We start from the raw sequence: 23061 nt of genomic DNA, 5'->3' as shown, positions 1-23061 counted from the left end.
TTCTGGCCTCCAGAACGAGATACTTTTCTGTTGTTTTTAGCCATTCAGTTTATGGTACTTTTGTATGGCAGCCCTAGGAACTAATACAGTTCCAAAGTTTGATTTTAGGAAGACTCTGACCCGCTCAATTCCTGCCCCTAAGTGGAAACACAAGGAAAAACACTGTATTCCCTTTTCACTTGTTTTGTAAGACACTAGTTTTTGTTTCTCCAAGATCAGCTCCTAGAGAATGAGGAAATAAAGGCCTACGTTCCCACCAGGAGTGGGGTCAGCATAAAGCACCTTCACTCTTGCCAAGACGCAGTGGCGCTGGGAGACATGGCCCTGCTCTCCAGCCAGATGGTCCTCTTGGTTCCCTGTTTCCCACCTGGAATTATCCTCCCCTGCCCTCTCCTCTTACTCAAAGTCCCACCTATCCTGGAGGCTCAGTTCAAGCGCTTTTCCTCCAGGAAGCCTGTCCTGACAGGACCAGAGGCCAGTGACCTCTCCCACCTCTGCATTCCTGTCATAATCTCTGTGTGCATGTAGCATGTGTTCCTTGTTATCTTACCCAGGTGTATCTACCCCATTCCGACCTGAGGATAAGTGCCTCAAGGCCAGAGATTATTCCTCTGGGCACTTAATGCACTGCCTTGCACATTGTGGGAGTGCAGAAGATTCAGTAAAAAATAGAATGGGTCTGAAAGTAAATTATTAATCACATACAAGTAGTACCTCCATGGCCATAAAGGCAGGAAAGTAAGTAACAAGTGTCTATTGAAAAGAGGGAAACCAGACAAAGATACTTGGGGGGAAAAACATCTAAAATGACATTTCTCACTACAGTAAATTTAGAAAGAGCCAATGGTTAGAGAAGCCTGACCAACCAGATAAAATCGAATTCTCTCTCTCCACACAAATGTTCTGTTTTGTTTGTACTTGTAGTGCCTTTTCTGTCTGGGTTTTGGCTCAAGGTTTATTGTTTTGATCAATTTTTTTTTTCTTTTTAGGCTTGTACCTGCAGCATATGGAAATTCCCAGGCCTAGGGGTCAAATTGGAGCTGCAGCAGACACGGCTCTGATCCCACATTGCTGTGGCTGTGGTGTAGGCTGGTGGCTGCAGCTGCGATTCGACCCCTAGCCTGGGAACTTCCAGGTGTGGCCCTAAACACACACACACACACACACACACACACACACACACACACAAGCATTTTAAAATGGTAACTTTTTCATAGAAACTAGAAACTTGTCCTTACAATAAGTCCGGTCAGTGGTTTTCAAACTGTTTCCTAGAGCTCTAGAGGTAAGAGGATCTGGCACTGCAGTTGAAAGTGAAGGGGCTGGGGCTTCGGAATGGGCAGTTCTAGTTCCCCAACCCTCCTCAACTAGGGAAGCTCCACTTTCATCTATTTTATATATGAGAGCTGAGTAGCACTGACCCATTAAGAAAAAAAGCGTTCAAAAAGTTTAAACTCTTTAAAGTGAGGCAGTGCTTTTTACTTTATGCTTACCAAGGCATGCCTGTCTTTGTCATTGAAACTAAGTATTCCTATCATTTAGGACAAAGGCTCCAGTATCAGGAGAAATACATTTGATAGCAATGGGTCTTTTGAAAATCCTCTCTTATTTGGGAAAACTGTTACTCTCTTCCATAACACACACCCCAGAAGTTAACTTGCTTCCCCCCAAAAATGTGTATTGGATAAATGTCCAGTAAATACCTAAAATACATGCATCATAATGTTTTGAAAGAATAGATGAGATAAATGCTGGAAAATCTTTGCTATAAAAACACAGGGCACTATTATTATGTTCATGCTGTTCTATCATCTGTATTTAATTTGTATTCTCTTATCTTCACCATGCTCCCTGCCATCTGGAGATTAAACCAGAGGCAGGGATTGAAAGTTATCCAAACAAAACTCAAACCCATAAAGGTCTCATAACTCTGACTAATTAGAACAACAATCTCTAGAAGATAGAATAGCAGGGAGACTGTCTCATGGCTGGGGTGACAGTGATGTCACTGAAGCTGCAGTTGCTACTGGCCACTGATAAATTACTACATGCCAGGCACTACACCAAATACTTGAATCATCACAACACCCAGGAAGAAGTATCATTATCCCCATTTTACAGATAAGAAAACTGAGGCCCAGAAAATTTAATAATTGCACTGTCCACAGCTAGTAAGTCGAGCAGCCAAGTGCCTCCCCCAGGTTGTCTGACTCCAAGACCAGGCTTTTACTACCTATGCTACTGTCATTGTGAGGAAAGTGATAATGGACAAGGTAATGCTTCTGATTTTTCACACCTGCAGTTTTTTCATTAGAAAATGTAATATAATTATATCCTCTCTGTTTTAAGGAAATGTAGAAATGCTTTATTGACTGAATAAAATATTTTAGGGCTATAAGCACACTCCCCAGTTGGAAAAGGCAGAACATATGTATTTGCCTATCCTTTCTCCCAAGATCCTATTGAAATGTCAATAAATGTGTATAAAGAATGACTAAGTCTCTTAGAACATTGAAAGTAAATAGAATGTCATCAGCAGAAATTTCAGTGACTAGGATAAAGTTCTGGAAGTTAGAGAGCAGATGGGACTGTGCTGATGTACCAAAGCAGAGTCCTCACAAGCCAGAACATGCGAGGGAGGAGTCTCCAGTCAGGATCCTCACCCAGGGGGCTCCAAGCTGGAGGCTCGTGGGTAAGGAGAACAACATGGGCCTGGGGCAGTGATCAGGGGAGTTAACTACAGGACACCTGGGACAGTCAGGCCCTTGCTCCCCAGTCCACATACAGAGCAGCTCTTTATCCTCAGCTGGAGCACCTGTGATGGCATTCTGAGAGGAGAAGATCTTCCTGCAGGGGATGGGGGCTTGGGTGGAGGCAGAAGTATTGTCTAGCCTTCAAGGCTGTAGCGCCTTCACCATAAACACAGATTCATCTCCACTCTAGAGTAGAATTCCACTTCCAGATAAAGCCCTTTCTCCTTGAACAGTTGTCATGGTCCTGAACTTGCTGGCTAAATGGAAGATTGATTATGGCAAATCCATCCACTTACACAAGGCTATAACTCGCTTTCTCATCCAGAAAATGACTTTCTGAGTAAACACACCTATTGGTGAAATCCACACAATCAGCCTATATTGATCAATATAGTTCTTAGCACGTACAAATAGTCAACAAAGGATCCCCAGATATTTGCAGAAGATCAACAAGAGGCAAGGTGAAGATTGAGAGGAACACAAACTACCTTCTGAGGAAACAGAGAAAAAAATGAGAGATAATTTATAAAATGTCTAATTATCTTCACAGAAATTTGAAAGGCTATTGCATCGTTAAAGTATTGGCTGCTGTGGGGGCAAAGTGGATCAGTTAGAGAACACAGAAGAGTTATCGGAAGTTTGAAAGGATTATCAGAAATTTTAAGAATACGTTGAAAGAGCTAAATAGTGGAATGGGAGTAGTTGAAGACCAAACTAGAGACATGATTTGTAAAAGTGAAGAGGTCGTCCAGAAAGCTAGATAAAAAAGAAAAAGACATGGATAATGTAAGAGAAAAATTAAGTTAGTAAAAATAGATTTTTATAAAGGGGGGAGGGATAAATTAGGAGGTTGGGATTAACATATACATACTACCATATATAATCAACAAGGACCTACCATATAGCACAGAGAACTCAGTGTTCTGTAATAACCTATATGAGGAAAGAAACTGGAAAATGGATATATGTATAACTGAATCACTTTTCTGTACACCTGATACTAACCAACATTGTAAATCAATGACACTAATATAAAATAAAAATTAAGTTAAAAAATAAATATGGAATTCCTGTTATGGCTCAGCAGGTTAAGAACCCAACATAGTGTCAGTGAGGAAGGAGTTCCATCCCTGGCCTTGCTCAGTGAGTTCAGATTCTGGCATTGGCGTGAGCTGCGGTGTAGCTCGATCTAGTGTTGCTGCAGCTGTGGCAAAGGGCTCACGTGCAGCTCAGATTCAACCCCTAGCCTGGGAACTTCCACATGCTGCAGGTGCAGCCATAAAAATAAAAGGAAAAATTATATGTATGTATATATAGCTTTATGTTGAACTTTTAAAAAAGGCTCAGTGTTTTTACTTAAAAGCAGTTCTAAAAACCATGGGAGGGTATAATCAAAGACCTAAAGAAAAGTGCTTTGATCTGAAAAAAGACTCAGGTTTTCAAACTGAAAAAGCCCCACAAATACCAAGGCTTCGATTAAAATGACCCTTAGTTGTACGTAGGCACATCTGTAGAAGTTGTAGAACACTAGGGATAAAGAGAAACCTCTCTTTTCCAGAGAGAAAAGTAGGTTATCGCCAAAGAACAGGTATAAGATGGACAGCAGACCTCCAGCAGCGCTAAAACTATGAACCTAAGACAATGCCGTTAACATCTAAAACAGTGAGGGAGAAAGATTTGGAGTCTAGATCAAGTGAGAGGGCAAAATTGAGATTACAATTATACAAGCATGCAGACACTATGTTTCACACATCCTTAACAAATTACTTAAGCATGTGTTCTAACAGAACATACAAGGAGCCCCAGAGAAAGGACAGCATAAAATTCGAAAGCGTAAGACACTAATCGAGAAAATACAGAAGGGAAAATCCAGTTTCACGATTGTGCAGCAAATCTAGAAGTAGTGAGCCCAGGAAAGTCAGAGGACTCTGTGAAGAAAGTAGATTTCCATATGAAATATAATCATCTTTCCTGTTAACCAGAAAGAATGCCAGATGAAAACTCTGAAAACAAAAAATCCATACAAAATACCTTTTCTCCGATATGAGGCAATCTAAAATATGCATCATTTCAAGTAGCTGTAGAGAAAAAGAAGAGAGCATTGATTTGATTTTAATGTTTAGAATATTTTTCTTTGAGACAAGTTTAATGAAATAGAATCCACATTTTTTTCTGTGGATCCAGTCACCCTAACTGCTTTTACAGTTAGTTTGTTTTGGTTATCCTATTGCTGCGTAACAAATCACCGTAGAATATATGGCTTCAAACAACATTCATCGTCTCTCTTTGTTTCTGGGGGTAAGGAATTTGGGAGTGGCTCCACTAGGTGGTTTTGTTCAAGGCATTTTTTGAGGTTGCATTTAGATGGTGGCTGGACCTGGGGTCATGAAGGCCCCCTCACTCACATGTCTGGTTCCTGAGCTGGAAAGACTAGAGAATCATTTGGCATCTCTATGTCCACTTAGCCAGGTGGTTTCTCCAGCATGGCAGCTTCAGGTAATCAAACTCCTTTCATAATGGCTCAGGGTTCCAAAGTTATGTGTTCCAAGAAAGAACCAGCAGAAGCCACGTTGCCTTTATGACCTAGACTAAGATTTGAGAGACCACTGCATTCTTTAAGAAGAACTGACTGCTAAGCCCTGGATGCTACCGACCATCCCTTCCCCTGGATCCTATTAGGCAAAGAAGTCAGCAGAAGCCCATTGAGGTTCCAGGAAAGTATGGATAGAGTCCACCTCTTGATGGGAGAGTGGCATGGTTCTAGAAAAACCTGTGGGGATGGAAATATTATTGCATTTATTTTGGGGAAATGCAGTCTGCCCCAGTGATGGGTAGATGATCATATGCTTTTTATTAGTCTAAAATTTCTAAAGCCAAACTAGAGATAAAGTGTGGAAGGCAGTTGTAATATAGAACAAAATGTAAATATTGCAAACCTTGAAAATGTATACAAAGTGGTATGACTGGCCTAAGTGTGTAGAATAGTGGGAGAGAAATATGGGTGTAGTGATCCTCCTTTCTGGCCTCTTAGGACTTCTCTCTTTTCTTCAGTAAGCATTTGCTGAATATCTGCTCCAAGTCAAGGACTTTTCTAGGTGACTTATTTTACATAGTGAGGAATCTATAGATTCTAAATTTGATCGCAAAATAGAAATTTCAGAGTTCCCATTGTGGCTCAGAGGGTTAAGAATGCGATACAGTGTCTGCGAGGATGTGGATTTGATCCCTGGGCTCACTCAGTGAATTTGGCAATGCCACAATCTAGGGCATAGTTCACAGATGTGGTGTTGCGTGGCTGTGGCATAGGCCTGCGTCTGTGGCTCTGAGTCTACCCCTAGCCTGGGAACTTCCATATGCCGCAGGTGTGGCTGTAAAAAGAAAAAAAAGAGTTTTAAGTGTATTTAAGAATTTAAAGCTGGAACAGTTATAACTAATATAAATTGTAAGGTTGAGGAAGAGCATTGTGGAGATGGTATAGGTGGGCTAACATTTTCATCTTTCATAATGAGGAGTAAAAAATATTGCTTTTAAAAAGGGAACAGTGAAAAAAAACTTAAAGAAAAAGTGGTCAATAAGTCAGTGTAAAAACTTTATCATGTATATCAAGGAAAAGACAACCAAAGAGAAAAATAGATGAGAGATTTGAACAGACACCTCACAAAAGAGAATAGCTAAATGTCCAATAAATACATGAAAAAGCCTTCAACTGCATTAGTCATAAAAGAAATGCAAATTGAAACCAAAATGCAATATCTGTACACATCCAACAGAACTGCTAAAAGTTGGAAGACTGACAACCTCAAGATCAACACCAAAGTTGACTTATTTACTTTGAAAAGCTTTTGGCCAGGATCTACTAAAGATAAACATATGCTTACTTTTTAAACCAGCAATTCCCCTACTAGATTTGTAGCTAAGAGAAATACATACACATGTATACCAAAAGACATGTTAAAAAGTGTTCAGTGATATTATTAATAAGAACCCTATATTAGTCAGGGTTCACCAGAGGGCATATATATAAATAAAGAGATTTTACTATAAAGAGTTGGCTCAAGCGCTTGGAGGTTGGTAAGTCCCGAGATCTGCAGGGTGAGCTAGCAGGCTGGGGACCCAGGAGAATTATGATTTCATTCCAAAGGCCAATAGGCTTTGAGACCCAAGAAGAGCTGACACTTCAGTTTGAGTCTGAAGACAGGAAAAAGCTGATGTCCTAGTTTGAAGACAGTGAAATAGGAGGGATTTTCTCTTACTTGTTCTATTCAGGTCTTCAACTGATTGGACAGGGCCCACACATATTAGGAGGGCAATCTACTTTTTTACTCAGTCTGCAGCTTTAAATGTTAATCTCATCCAAAAACACCCTCACAGAAACATCCAGACTGTTTGACCAAATATCTAGCATTCTGTGGCCCAGTCAAAATGGCTCACAGGTTAAGGATCCAGCGTTGTCACTGCAGTGGCTCGGGTCACTACTGTGGTGCGTGTTCCATCCATGGCCTGGGAACTTCAGTATGCCTTGGGTGCAGCCAAAAAAAAAAAAAAAAAAAGTATAAAATTTGCCATCCCAAGCCCTAAGCTAGAAACAACCAAAGTTTGTGTCAGTAGTAGGAGATAGATAGTAAGAGAGCTTCCCTGTATGGTCACACAGGGAAAGAAATCAGTAAAAATGACTGTGTTTAGCTGCACACAGTGATACAAATGCATCTCACAAACATTGTGTTGAATGAAGAAGCCAGAAAGGAATTCATATAGTGTGATTCCATTTATAAAAAGTTCAACACAGAAAAAGCTGTCTTTAGTGTTAAAAGTCAGGATATGGTTTGTGTTTGAGGAGGGAAAGTGGTAGCTTTGGGTGGAGCACTTCTGAGGGACCCCCATTTTGCTTTGCTATAATTCACTCAATTGTACACAATTTTTCTTTATGGGTTATACTTCCCCAAAAAAGCATTTAAAGTTTTTTAAATAAGGGAGTGATTGGGGAGCTGTTTGAACCTTCTTTAAAAAATGAGCAAATATTACTTTCCTAATTTAAAAAATAATCAGAAAAGTAAATTCTTACCATGGCAATTTTGCAACATGCAACTCAAAATAAGCAAAAGCATTTTTGATTAAATTTATTTTCAATAAAATAGCTATTTAAAAGATTCATTATGTTAAACATTCAGAAGGCACAAAAATTTTCAAGTGAATAATGAATCATTTATGAAGTATTACTGCTTTGTATAAACTCATTAAGTGATAGTAAAAAGATTACAAATATCTGGGAATTTGCTGAAATGTTTATTATAAAATAAAGTGGCATATATGTAAGTTTTACTAAAATATGATCTTTTACTGTCATTCTATCTACAGCAAATGTTCTTTCTCCAGATTAAACCAAATTAGAAACTACAAAAGGAGAACTTTGGGATAATAGCATTTAACAGAATTAACTTTAATCAGAAGATACATTCAGACTGCAAAAATATTGGCAAATGCAGTTAAACCCATTATGCAGACCACAATTAAAACCATTTTAATTTTTTAAAAAGGAGGATGTGTTTATTTGGACAAAATATTGTCTTTATTGTGTTGTCATGTTTTGTTTTAGCCTTTAAAGTTTTAAAGATACGTAATGTTGGAAATGTGTTTTTAGTTTATCAAAACATTTTTTTAAAAGACTGGAAGAAAAAAGAAAATGAGTGTAACAAGCCTGTGCATATATGTGATTCATTTTATTTATTTATTTATAAATTTTTATTAAAGTAGTTTTTATTTTATTTTATTTTATTTTACTTTATTTTACTTTATTTTATTTTAATTTTATTTTTTGCTTTTTTGGGCCGCACCCACAGCATATGGAAGTTCCCAGACTAGGGGTCAAATCAGAGCTGCAGCCGCTGGCCTATACCACAGCCACAGCAACTTGGGATCTGAGCTGAGTCTGCAGCCTATACCACAACTCATGGCAACACTGGATCCTTAATCCATTGAGCGGGGCCAGGGATGGAACCTGCATCCTTGTGATTACTAGTTGGATTCATTCCCACTGTGCCACAACAGGAACTCCCTAAAGTATAGTTTATTTAAAATGTTTCTTCAATTTCTGTTGTACAGCAAAGTGACTCAGTCACACCCAGTTCCCTGTGCTGTACAGTAGGGCCCCATTGTCCATGCATTCCAAATGTTACAGTGAAATCATGAGAGGAAGGGCTATGCAGAGCGAATTAATTTTTGTTTTTGTTATATATTGCATATATTTTATAGAAAAATTAATGGACAGTAAAAAAATCTTAAGCATGTAACAGGAAATTGAAAATCAGGAATAGAGTATTAGAATCTTCTTTCTAAAATAAAGAATATCTCTTTGCCATGCCTCACTTGTGAAATTGGCAACACCTGGATTGATTCACATGGAGGGTAATGTTGCAATTTCCTGTAAATATTCTTTGAATAACAAAGAATAAACAAAAACAAAGTTCTTCCTCTTTTAACAACTTAGTTTCTGATGAAATGGATTTCATAATAGTGTCAGGAGACCCAAAAGGTTAAATCAACATTTGCTTGATGGGGCAACCCTGGAGCTGCCCATGGATTCCTGGCCAGATGAAAAGTCAAGAGGTCAAAGCAATTGACCAGTAATGGAGGAAGATAAACCTGGTCAGGTTTATGCTTTGGCTCCCAAGGTCCAGGTTAAAAAAATAAGAGACCTGGACTCTGAACTCCTTTATTCCCATGTCATGCTGGAGAAGGGAACAGATTGAATCTTCTCTGGATTCAGCTTTGATTCTGTAATAGAGTAAAAGCGAGACTTGAACATATTTCCCAGAGACAACAACTTCACGAAAGCATCAAAGGCGTACACATCACAGTCTAAGGCAATAAAACTTGGAGCAAATTAATTCAAAGTGGAGTATCTCCCATCTTGTTTTCTTCTCAAAGTTCTGGGGTCACACCTGTTGTCCCCCTCTCTTGGGAGCCTCTGTCCTTCCATTACTCTAAGTAAGCCAAGCGCACTAGGAATCGTATTTCTTTCTTTTCCCTCCATAGCTCCTCCTTTGAGTTCTCTGGTTAAATAGACATGAAGGAGGAATAAACAGGGCTAGTATCTGGCCAGTGATTGATTGTTTATCTCCACCAATAGTCTGATTGGTAAATGCCCCTTCTTGTTACATATTTTTAAATGTTACTCCTGTTGGGGGAAAAAAATCTTTTACAGAGGCCACAGAATCTAATTTCTGTTCTTGAATAAACGTGAGACAAATGCTGTAAGATATCACTCACATGTGGAATCTAAAACAAACAAACAAACTAGTGAATATAACAAAAAAGAAACAGACTCACAGATATAGAGAAACAAACTAGTGGTGACCAGGTGGCGGGGTGCAATACCAGGGGTGGGGGAGTGGGAGGTACAAACTGTTGGGTGTAAGATAGGTTCAAGGATGTATTGTAGAACACAGGGAAGACAGCTAGTATTTTGTAAAAATGGTAAATGGAAATTAAGCTTTTAAATTGTATAAAAAATTTAAAAATGAAAAGGCAAAGGCAAAACAGTAATGAGAACAAAAAACTATTGGCTAAGAAAAAAGAAAACCTTTAGTAAGGTTTTTGAAATACAAAATTACCTTTTTTTTTTTTTTTTTTTCCTTAAGGGCCACACTCAAGGCATGCAGAGGTTCCCAGGCTAGGGGTCAAACTGGAGCTGTAACCAGAGACCTACCACAGCTGCAGCAACGCCAGATCCGAGCCTCATCTGCGACTTACACCAGAAATCATGGCAATGCTGGATCCGTAACCCACTGAGCAAGGCCAGGGATCGAACCTGCGTTCTCATGGATACTAGTCAGATTCATTTCCACTGAGCCACGGTGGAAACTCCAAAATTACCTAGTTTTTAAAATAGAGCTGTGAGGTAGAATTGTAGTTAGTGGGACAGGTAGGAGCTACCTATAACTTCCAAGAGAGAGTAGCACAGGGCAGTGATTTTTAACCCAGGCTGCCCATTGGATCACCTGGGGGGCCTTGGCAACAGGATTTGCAAAACCTTCTCTGATGAGTCCATTTGCAGTCAAGGTGGAAAGCTATTCCAAAGAGATATTTGGAAGAGGGAAAGTTGAGGACGACTGGAGTAGAATAGATGTACAAAAGCATGTCTCATGAGAGAATCTCAAATATGTAGGCAGCACTTCAGAGACAGAGACTAGTGACAAAGACGTGTGTGCCTTTTTCAGCAGTTATCCTTTAATATATGATTAAGGGTATGTTCAAAGAGAAAAAAGAAAGCCCAGTTAAATTTAAATCCTTTCAACACACGTTTGACCTATCAGTGCCTAGAGAATGTAATCAAAGGATGGTACTCCCCCCACGGTTTATTGAGATATGATTAACATACATCACTATATAAGTTTAAGGCGTAAAGCATAATGGTTTAACTTACATATACTGTGAAATGATTACCACAGTAGGTTTGGTTAACATCCATCATCTCATACAGATAAAATGAAAAGGAAAAAAAGAAAGAAACTTTTTTTTTTGCTTGTGATGAGTAGCCTCAGAATTTACTTCCTTAACAGCTTTCATATGTATGGACGGCAGTATTAACTATAGTAATTATACTGTACGTTATATTCCTAGTACTTATTTATCTTCTGAGAATTAGGATGGTAATTTTTAAATTGTTTCTAAAATTTTTTAATTTTAAAAGATTGTTTTATTTAGAAGTTTTACAGAAAAACTGTGAAAATAGTTTTCATATACCCCTCACCCAGTTTCCCTATTATGAACCTCCTATATTAGACTAGTGCATTTGTTGTAAATAATAAACCAATATTAATATATTAACAGTAACTAAAGTCCATAATTTATTCATATTTCCTTAGTTTTCACTTAATGTCTTTTTTCTGTTCCAGGATCCTGTCCAGGACACCACATTACACTTAATGATCATATTGCCTTTGGCTTCTCTTGACTGTGAGTTTCCCAGGCTTTTCATGTTTTTTATTATCTTGAGTTTTGAGGATAATGCCAGTCTGTTTTTCTGTAGCTTATCCCTCAGTTGGCGTATGTCTTATGTTTTTCTCATTATTAAATGGAGGTTATGTGTTTTGGGGAGAAAGATCACAGAAGTGAAATCCTGTTTTCATCACGTCATGTTGTGGTACATATGCTCAACATGACTTATCACCGTTGATGTTGACCTTGATCACTTGGCTGAGGTGCTGTTTGTCAGGTTTCACTACTGAAAAGTTACTCTTTTTTAAAAAAATTTTTCATTAAGGTATAGTTGATTTACAATGTTTCTTCAATTTCTGTCATATGGCAAAGTGACCCAGTCACACACAGTTCCCTGTGCTGTATAGTAGGGCCCCACTGCCCATCCATTCCAAATATAACAGTTTACATCCCAAAACCCCAAACTGCCTGTCCATCCCACTTCATCGTCCCTCCCCCCCTGGGAACCACAATTCTGCTCTTCTTGACTGTGGTCTGTTTCTTTTTTGTAGATAGGACCATCTATGCCATATTTTAGATTCCATGAATAAGTGATATCATATGGTATTTGTCTTTTTCTTTCTGGCTTACTTCACTTAGTATGAGGATCTCTAGTTCCATCCATGTTGCTGCAATTGCCATTAGTTTGTCTTTTTTATGGCTGAGTAGTATTCCATTGTGTATATATACTACATCTTCTTAATCCATTCATCTCTTGATGGACATTTAGGTTGTTTCCATGTCTTGGCTATTGTGAATAGTGCTGCTATGAACATAGGGGCGCATGTATCTTTTTCAGTGAAAGTTTTGTCTGGCTCTATGCCCAGGAGAGGGATTGCTGGGTCATATAGTAGTTCTATATTCAGTTTTCTGAGGAACCTCTGTACTGTTTTCCATAGTGGTTGTACCAATTTACATTCCCACCAACAGTATAGGAGGGTTCACTTTTCTCCATACCCTCTCCAGCATTTGTTATGTGTTGACTTCTTTTTTTTTTTTTTTTTTTTTTTTTTTTTTGTCTTTTGTCTTTTGTCTTTTTGTCTTTTGTTGTTGTTGTTGTTGCTATTTCTTGGGCCGCTCCTGCGGCATATGGAGATTCCCAGGCTAGGGGTCTAATCGGAGCTATAGCCACCGGCCTACGCCAGAGCCACAGCAACGCGGGATCCGAGCCGCGTCTGCAACCTACACCACAGCTCACGGCAACGCCGGATCCTTAACCCACTGAGCAAGGGCAGGGACCGAACCCGCAACCTCATGGTTCCTAGTCGGATTTGTTAACCACTGCGCCACGACGGGAACTCCATGTTATGTGTTGACTTCTTAATGATGGCCATTCCAACTGGTATGAGGTTGTACCTCATTGTAGTTTTATTTGCATTTCTGTAATAATTAGTTATGTTGAGCATTTTTTTCATGTGCCTGTTTGCCATCCACATGTCTTCTTTGGAGAAATGTGTATTTAGGTCTTCTGCCAATTTTTCAGTTGGGTTATTTGTTTTTTGTTGTTGTTGAGTTGTATGAGTTGTTTGTATATTTTTAGAGATTGGGCCCTTGTCTGTTGCATATTTTGCAAAGATTTTCTCCCATTTTTGGGGTGGTTTTTTTCATTTTTTTTTTTTTTAGTGGTTTCCTTTGCTGTGCAAAAGCTTTTGAGTTTAATTAGGTCCCCTTGGTTTGCTTGTGTCTTTATTGTCATTATTCTAGGAGGTGGATCAAACAAGATGTTGATGTGATTTATGTCAGAGAGCATTCTGCCTATGTTTTCCTCTAGGAGTTTTATAGTATCTGGCCTTATATTTAGGTCTTTAATCCATTTTGCGTTTATTTTTTTGTTTTAATTTCATTCTTTTACATGTAGCTTTCCAGTTTTCCCAGCACTATTTGTTGAAGAGACTGTCTTTCTCACAGTGTATGTTCTTGTCTCCTTTGGCATAGATTAGTTGACCACAGGTGCTTGGGTTTATTTCTTGGCTTTCTCTCCTGTTCCATTGATTTATACTCCTGTTTTTGTGCCAGGACAAAAAGTTACTCTTTTTTTCCGCCTTCCACATAACACACATTAGAAAGAAATCACTATGAGTGGCTTACACTTAAGGAGTGAGGTGCTATACCCTTTCCTTGAGGTACAGTATCTGCATCAGTGAAAGGATGGTACCTCTTTTACATGCATGCATCCACCAAAAATGCATGAAATCTTCCCAGTCCAGCCATGCCTTAGTGGCTAAGGTGGGGCTTTTCAATATTCTCACTCCTCTGCGAGCCCGAACCTGACTCCCTCTGACTCAGACCCCATTGCAGCAGGTCACACTTTCTCTCCCAAGGTCCCTCTGCAGCCCCAATTTCCAACACAGGGCAGGGTGGAAAATCTGGGAACAGTTGAATTGTGTCCTTCCATGATTCCTATACTGAAGTCCTAATGCCCAATACATCAGAATTTGACTTTATTTGGAAGTAGGGTCATTGAAGATATAATTAGTTAAGGTGAGGTTGTACTAGGGTAGAATTGGCCCCTAATTCAATATCTAGTATCTTTATAATGGGAAATTTGGGCATGGAGACATACACACAAGGAAACACTATGGGAACATGAAGCCAAGATCAGAGTTTTATGTCTATAAGCCAAAAAATGCCAAAGGATAGCTAGAAAACTACCAGAAGTGAGAGGAGAGGCCTGGAACACATCCTTTTCCAAAAGCCTCGGAGGAAGCAGGGTCCTGCTGACACCTTGGTCTCTCACTTCTGACCTCTGGAACTGTGAGACAATACATTTCCATTGTTTAAGCCACTCAGTTACTTTATTACAGCAGCCCTAGGAAATTAGCATACCCTCCAAAGATAACTCTTCTCATCACAAAAAAGAAAAAAGAAAACTCCTTGAAAGACCTAGTTAGCTCATTCTAGGACCAAGCTGAATTTAATGAACACTTATCAGTTACACTATTTTCCGTGAATATTTACTGGGCAGCTACACTGTGCTCAGAACTCATAAGCCCTAAGGAACTTAAAGTTCTAGCCATTAGGCTGAGGACAGAGACAATGCAGAGACATGGTAGCATTTTACTTCCCTGCCTCTGGCTACCTGCATTCCAGATTCTATATTGATACCTGTACATGTGGTCAGTATATTTCTCTCCCACATATTATCAAGTTGAAAGATGTCTTAGATCAGGTTCCCTGGAAAATATACTGAGATTTGTGTGCAGGGTGTATTCAGAGGGGAGCGCTTTCAGGAATAAGACCTATATGAAGAAAGAAGAAGCAGACCTGAACAAAAGGAGTGGAACAGAGATGCAGCTGCCTCAAAGGGCTCAGCCAGTCCTATGGGGAGCTCTGGAGCTGGGATGACCTTTCAGAGCTGTCCTGACTTGAGGCAGAGGCAGCAAGCCTTTGTATTCCTGCTGTGACCACTCATTAAATAACTCTGAGCAAGGCAGCTGGCTTCAGGCAAAAGCAGTCCCTGGAGAGAGATTCTCCTGTGAGTTCTCAGCAGCCAACACTCCCAGCAGCTGGCAGAATAACTGCCTCAGTCCTCAGAATTCTGGAGAAGGCACTACAGTTTTCACTTCAAAGGATGTCCTTTCTAGATGAAAAATAAAAATATCTTTGGAGTTCCCAATATGGCTCAGCAGAAATGAACTTGACTAGTATCCATGAGCATGCAGGTTCGATCCCTGACCCTGCTCAGTGGGTTAAAGATCTGGGATTGTGGCCATTGCTGTGAGCTGTGGTATAGGTCACGGATGTGGTTTGGATCTGGTGTTGCCGTGGCGTAGGACAGGGGCTACAGCTCCGATTTGACGCCTAGCCAAGGAAACGCCATATGTCATGGGTGTGACCCTAAAAAAGACCAAAAAAAAAAAAAAATCTCCTAACCACCCTTTGTTGGGCACCTGTTGGAATAAGGTAGCTACATTGGCTTCTTGAACCTTCTTCCTCACAGGGCCATTCACACAGATATAGGCAATACTGGAGATAGAAAAATCAGAAGGAAGAACATAAAGTAACTGGTAAGGGGAGTGGTACAAAATCAACTAGGCAAGGATGGAGTATTGGGTCATTTAACTCCTAGATTTTTCGAAAAGAAAAGTTGAGCTATTGTGTCTCCTGATAGCAAACTGGCCCTGGGCTCAATTGTGCAATAGACAAAGTTGGGCCATCTCGTCTTCCTTTCGGCCTGTCCAAACACCTGATCCTTTGTAAAGTGTGTGGCTCTGCTCAGGGATCTCAGCCTCCTCCTGAAGGTGATGCCCAGAGCCTTGGCACAACTCCGGTCAGCTTGTAGGAGCGTTTTCCTGGAGTAGTGAACCCCAGATCTGAAAACTTACCCCATGGAGCTATTGGTGGCTCCTGCCTCTGACCTATAGCCATTAAGGGAGATGGTTTCCTGCTTTCTAGTTCCACAAAAATTCACTACCCCTACATCAAGGCCAGCCTCTCCTTCCTGTCTTCATTCTTTTCTTCGGATTATCCGAGATACCACAACCTGGTAGAAACTGATTCACAGTTTTGGAGGCCAGAAGTTGGAAATCGAAGTTTTGGCAGGACCATGCTCTCTGAAGGCTCTAGGAGAGAATATGTTCCAGGCCTCTCTCTTAGCTTCTGGTGGTGTCAGCAGCCCTTGGCATTCCTTGGCTTGTAGACACATCACTGCCTGTAGACACAGAGGTGTATAGACATGTCTCTCCTTCTGTCCTCACATGGTGTTCTCCCTGTGTGTCTCTGTCTCCTTTCCTCTTCTTATAAGGACACGAGCCATGTTAGATTAGGATGCATCTACACCACTGTGCCCTCATCTTTCCTTAATTACGTCAGCAATGACTTTATTCCCAAATATGGTCACAGTCACAGGTATCAGGAATTATGACTTCAGCGTATTTTCAGGGGGGATACAATTCACATCATAGCACTGTCCAAGATTATGATGCCTAATTTAATTACCTAACACATACCAATAGAAGAAATCTTGACAATTTCCTCAAAGCTTCTTGACATATTTTCATCTTTATATTTTTGAAAAAATTGAAATCCTGCAGCTGAACTTCCGAGGTCTGTTGTAAAAATAGGTTATTGTGGTATAATCTGAGCCCTGTTAAGATGGGCAAGGTGAGCCAAAGTGACACAAAGGAAACATATTTTGAGGCCTCTGGAGCCTTAGTGGGGTCTATTAAAAAGTACTGGAGTTCTTATGTGGTGCAGCCAGTTGAGGATCCACTTTGTCACTGCAGTGGTGAAGGTCACTGCTATGGTATGGGTTTGATCCCTGACCCAGGAACTTTTTTTTTCTTCATTTTATAATGATTTTTATTTTTTTCCATTATAGCTGGTTTACAGTATTCTGTCAATTTTCTACTGTACAGCAAGTTAACCCAGGAACTTTCCACATGCTGCAAGTGTGGCCAAAAAAAAAAAAAAAAAAAAAAAAGTACCAACGTCACCTACTTTTGGGAAAACTCTACTAATTACTTCCATTGGTGGAATAGTATATTGCTGATGAGGCCAAGATTTGATCTTGATCCAGAACTCCTTTATCCAAATTGCAAGCCTAACCCTCACCAACCTTGTCACAGAGATCATAAGAACATTGGTCCAGAGAAGACCTGTTGGAGAAGTCAGTGCAAAACCCATCCCAGCCACTGGAGAAACCAAGCCAAGTATCTTCACATGAATTGGGTCACAGAGGCCTCCATATTTGTAAAGGACCCCATCCTGTTCTAAGCTGTGCAACTTTAAGAAAGCTAGGTTTTCATTGTGTTCTTAAATGGAAAGGTTGATGAGATCCCGTAGAACTCTGGCCATCCAAGTGTTAGGAGGAATCACTGTGAAGCTGGCACCAGAGGTTGATGAGAGGGTGCTGTATATTTCAGGACAGGGCAAAGGACTCACATATTACTTTGTGGCTAAAAGACAGAGAGAAGAAAATTAAAGATTTTTAAAAATTTAAGTCATCTAATTTCACATGTCATTTCAGGCTTGCTTAATTGCTTCCTGAAAAGATCTTTGAAGGGAAATTGAAAAGAAGTCTCTATCCCAAAGTCTAATAATGACTGGAGGTTCCAGAAACCAACCCTTCAGTCCTATCAGATCCCATAAATGGTGAGATGCTTTCTAACAATGATGAGGCTCATGACTGTCTTGGGGAAAAAAAAGACAATAGAAAGATGTATGGCAGCTAAGCAAGCTATAAACCTCCTGTTTAGAAACCTCCTGCAGGTTAACTAGAATCAGAGCCTAATTCCTTCTACCATAAAATGGAGATGATCAGACTTTTTCTAGGAGCAGTGGAATGTAATGGCCAGACCATAAATCCCAGTTCTAATACAGCCAAGACCTTGGGCAAAGAAATTACCAAATGTCTCAGAACCTCAGTTCTCTCATCTATAAAATGAAATTATAACATCTATTCTCGTAGGGTTGTTGTAAAAATCAAAAGGCGTACAATATGTTCAATGTTTTTCTCTATACCAGGTATGGGATATACAATTTTTTATTCAACCACATACAAGGTAAAGATTAGAGATGTTTGCATCTATTGGATCTTTAATCCAGCTTGTAGACACACCTACTACCTGGTCATGCTGCTTCATCCAGCATAGTAAGCCCAGGCACAGTGCATCTGAGATTGTCAAGTAAGATTGGTTAAATCCACAAGTACATGGATATTAAATCACCAGTGGGGGTTGGAATTATCTTGTTCCTTGGGTTATGGATAAAAATGCAGCCCAGCTACAGAGCAGTTAACTCCATTCCATAAATCAATAAAGTGCAGTGTGACATGATAGGAGCAATATGGTTCATCCTGGGTATATGTAAACACAAATAAATAAAAGATGAGATCTATCATTTGCTCCTGTTTTCCCTTTAGAATCTCAGTTCAAAATTGCTCCTCGAGGACCATCTGACTAATGACTCAGGGTAGGAGAAGGAACCCAGAAGCTCCAAGGAGTAGTAGAATAAAAGCCTCATCTCTCGTGAGGCCCTATCTACTAAAATAGTAAGTGCAACTTGAAGCTTTAAGAGGAAATAGGAGCTTATGCCAAAAGAAGGCAGAGGAGGAGGTTTTTATGGATCAGGAGGCTGGCACCAACAATTTGGGGAGCCTTCCTGAATTTCAGATCAAGGTTCAAATTACCCATCAGGGCCTTACTTCTCACCTAACTTAAAGGACACACTCCACAGCCTGGTTCTGAAGCTTCTTTAACCTTTCATCACAAAAGGAGCCAGACCTCTGTGGCAGATCAGAACTTTTGCAGGCAATTAACTTGACCACTTCCTGTTCCTTTTGTGACTCTGGAGTGAAGGCTTCTGTTCCTGTACCCTTTCCTGCTGTTGCCCATCCCTTCCCATGCCACATCCACACAGATATGGCTGTACTCTTTCCCCCAACAGAGTTGGGGCTGATCTTCACCTCTTTCTTGCCCTTAAAGTATTTACTTGAAGCAGTGGCTCTCAACCTTAAAATGAATCAGTTGGGGAGCTTTAAAAAAATCCTGATGCCCAAGCCACACACCAGACCAATTAAATCAGCATCCCTGGGGGTAGAATCCAGGTATAAGTAGGATTTTAAAGTTCTCAGATTATTCTCATATGCAACTAAGGTAGATACACACTGACTAATGAAATTGTGAATTGAAGCATAGGGTGTGGTAAAGTATATAGTACAGGGAGGGAGCAGCCAGCCTGTCTGAGCTTAGAGATTGCCTCTTATCAAGTCCTGGAGCACAGAATCTCTTGTTCTCCAGAACACATAAATGTCATGGGGCCAGAACATCTAGGGTGGGCACCCTAGCGGCTGTATTCATTTGTTCAGACTGCCATAACAAAAAATCACAGACTGAGGGGTTGAAAGAGCAAACATTCATTTCCTTGCAGTTCTGGAGGCAGGAAGTTCAAGATCAAGGTGCTGGCATGGTTATTTTCTGTTGAGAGCTCTCTTCCTAGCTTGTGGATGCTTGCCTTCTTGCTGTGTCCTTATATGGCCTTTCCTCTGAGATTGAGTTTGGGGCAGGGGAAGGGGTAGAAGAGAGAGAGAGGAAAAGAGAGAGAAAGAGAGGGAGAACTCTGCTATCTTTTTCTTTTTTCTTTTTTTTTTTTTTCTTTTTAGAGCCGCACCCAAGGCATATGGAAGTTCCCAGTCTAGGGGTCGATTTGGAGCTGCACCTGCTGGCCTACACCACAGACACAGCAACACAGGATCCGAGCTGTGTCTGCAACCTACGCTGCAGCTCAGGGCAATGCAGGATCCTTAATCCACTGAGCAGGGGCAGGGATCAAACCTGCATCCTCATGGATACTATTTGGGTTTGTTACTGCTGAGCCATGAAGGGAACTCTGTGGTATCTTTTCTTATAAGGACACTCATCATATTGGATCAGGGCCCCTTATGACTCATTTCATCTTACTTCCCCAAAACAGCCACACCTATGGTTAGGACTTGAAAATATGAATTTAGTAGGAACACACGTATTTAGTCCTTAACAGTGGCCATGGCCCTAATAGCGGCTTCAGCAATTATAGCTGACTCAGATATCATATGTCCTTGCTACTCATGGTGTGGCTCATGGTGCAGCAGCATCAGTGTCCCCTGGAAGCTTGTTGGAAATGCACAATGTTGGCTCTCAGCCTAGCCAGAACCACTGAACCATAATCTGCATTTTAACAAGATCCCCTGTGATTGGAATGTATATTAATGCATGAGAAGTGCTGTCTTGGACTTTCCTCAATTCTAACAACTCTTCTCATACTTAGAAATTTTAGACTAATTTGCAAAACAGGTAGCCGTATCTCCCACACACCTGGTTCCTCCATCTCAGAGAAGGGCCCAAACTTTCTCACCCTGTGGGTGATAGGGAATGAATCTCCTGACTGTTGAGTTTAAGGAGTTAGGATGAGAAATACAGAGTAACTGTATTTCCACCAACTCCACCCTCTTCTTCCTTTAGCTTGCCCTCTCCCCTTTCACTTGGCCTCCAAGGACTTTTCCTAAGAAAAACAATCAAGATTTTGAGCTTGCCGCAGTGAGGAATCTCACCTAACCATCCAGTGCATTCCTACTGGTTGCACAAGAGTCTGGTGCTCAGGGATTCCCTTAGGGCCTGAAAAGAATGGAGGTAGAGGAAAGTGGGGCTGGTGCAGTCACAGCCCTTCAAGGTCCAGTGACTAAACTTTGCTCTTGGGGGTAGGTGAGGCTTTTAAAGTCATAGTGTTTGTGAGCAATGGCATGGGCTAAAGAGCCCTCCCTCTGTCTTGTCACAAACATTGCCCCAATAAGATGCAAGCAGATTACATCTCTTTAGGAATTCGTTTTTTGTCAGTAGTGAATGGTGCAAGAGGATTGAGTAGTCAATGGTCGTGTCACGTGGTGGACATCCGGGAAGACACCTGCATGCCAAAACTGTCCCATCTGGTGTGGATGTCTGAAATCCTGACATTAGAAAGTCTGCTCTCTCCTTCTCTTAAATTTAAAAGTCTGGAGAAGGATGAACACTTAGAGTAAGAATTTTAGGCTGTTTCTTCTGTGATGGGAGAAGCGAAAAGAGCCTCTCACATTTCATGAAAGAGTCTGAGTAGAATGCAAGGAGACAAGAAGACCCCCAGAGATAAAGGTCACCCAACCAGATCATGATCTGCCCCAGGTTTTCATGGAGACCTCCTATCATGCCCCCCAATCCACACTCCCATACCCACAGATTGCTTCAGATTAGTCACAGTCAGACAGTGGTGGTAGAGTCAAATTACTGGGGCAAATTATATTCTACAAATTCACACACATGTGCTTTGGTCCAGATTGTAATAAATTGCACAAAGGACAGTCTTAAAGGGAAAAATTGCTACAGAAACTCAGTCTGTAGCCAGAAGGAGGTATTTGGTGGGTGGAAGGACTGTCTTGTTTGGGGGCCCTGACTGGTGCCACCATAGTTGAGGCAAAAAGAGAATTCCTGTATTAGACATATTTCTGACTCTTAAGTAAGACAAGTGTAATTGTAAGAGCTTTGGGACAATGGGGCCACAACATCTTAGATTTTTATTCAGAGAAACAATGGATCTGGTCCAATAGCATCAGAAGGGAAAGTTCCAGAAAAGCTACAGTTCCAAGGAATGCCGAGGAAAACAATGACGACAACGTTTCAGCCATAATCAGAGTAGAAGAAGGAAGGGTGGAGCCCACTGTGTGGTGTACCTGATGCAGAGTGAGTGATGGAAGCAGAATGTCCTCATCCAGTAACTTTCTCTTCTGTCTATCAACGTAGAAAGAGTAAGATGAGCACTGTTAAGAAAAAAATCCATGAGATACAGGCAATTTCCAGCTGCCTTTACACAGTTGAGATTTTCAGATTTGTGCATCCACTTTAAATCAGCTGGAACTACATTTCCCCAAACCCCCTTCTCTGGATGGTTCCAGTTAAGAAAGGCAAAAAAGACATGTTGCATCAGATTTGAAGGTAAAAGGGAAGAAGCCACATGGTTTTTATTGTCTGAATGTGGGAACAGGGTCGTAACAGCAGATTCTGTTTGTCCCTCATCGACTGGCTCACACGGGTGGCCGTGGAGAAGTAGCCAGAATCCTGCTCCTCCAGCTCTTGGACCCCAAGCCAGGGTAGGTTTAGGTCCAGACATGAAGACAGTGAGAGGCAGAAGCAGATTCCAGGCTGTCCTGGCTCCCACTCTGTATCCACCATGTCATCCTGACCTCCTGCCCTGCAGAACTCAAATGCTACTACCAGAGGCAAAGCAGCAGTATACAAATGCCTAAACCCAAGTCCCTGGAATGAATTCCTTGTTCTGTATCACTCTAGGGGTTCTGTTTCTCTGCTTGAACCCCACCGTATATGACTTTTAACCCTAGAAGCTAGGGCAAGTTGCAGATACAGTGAACTTTTTGTTGATTTAAGAAATCAGCTCAGGAGTTCCCGTTGTGGCTCAACTGTAACAAACCTAACTAGTATCCATGAAGATGCAGGTTTGATCCCTGGCCTTGATCAGTGGATTAAAGATCTGGCATTGCCATGAGCTGTGGTGTAGGTTGCAGATGTAGCTCAGATCTGGTGTTGCTGTGGCTGTGGTAAAGACCTCCGATTCAATCCCTAGCCTGGAACTTCCATATGCTGTGGATGCAGCCCTGAAAAGCAAAAAAAAAAAAAAAAAAAAAAAAAAAGGAAGAAGAGAAAAGAAAAAAGAAATCAGCTCAGTACAGAAGAGATGGCTGTTTGTACTTCTTCCCTGAAGAGGAAGCAGATTCAGAAAACAACTTAATTTCACGTTCATTCCCCGAAATTCTAGAATGGATTTTGAACTTACGAACAATCAAGGAGGAAATGGACATGCAAATCGTTAG

The sequence above is a fragment of the Sus scrofa genome, chromosome 7 (genome assembly GCF_000003025.6).
Source record: "Sus scrofa isolate TJ Tabasco breed Duroc chromosome 7, Sscrofa11.1, whole genome shotgun sequence".
In the NCBI taxonomy this organism is placed as follows: domain Eukaryota; kingdom Metazoa; phylum Chordata; class Mammalia; order Artiodactyla; family Suidae; genus Sus; species Sus scrofa.
The sequence above is the reverse complement of the archived record's forward strand: the minus strand, read 5'-3'. Positions refer to the sequence as shown.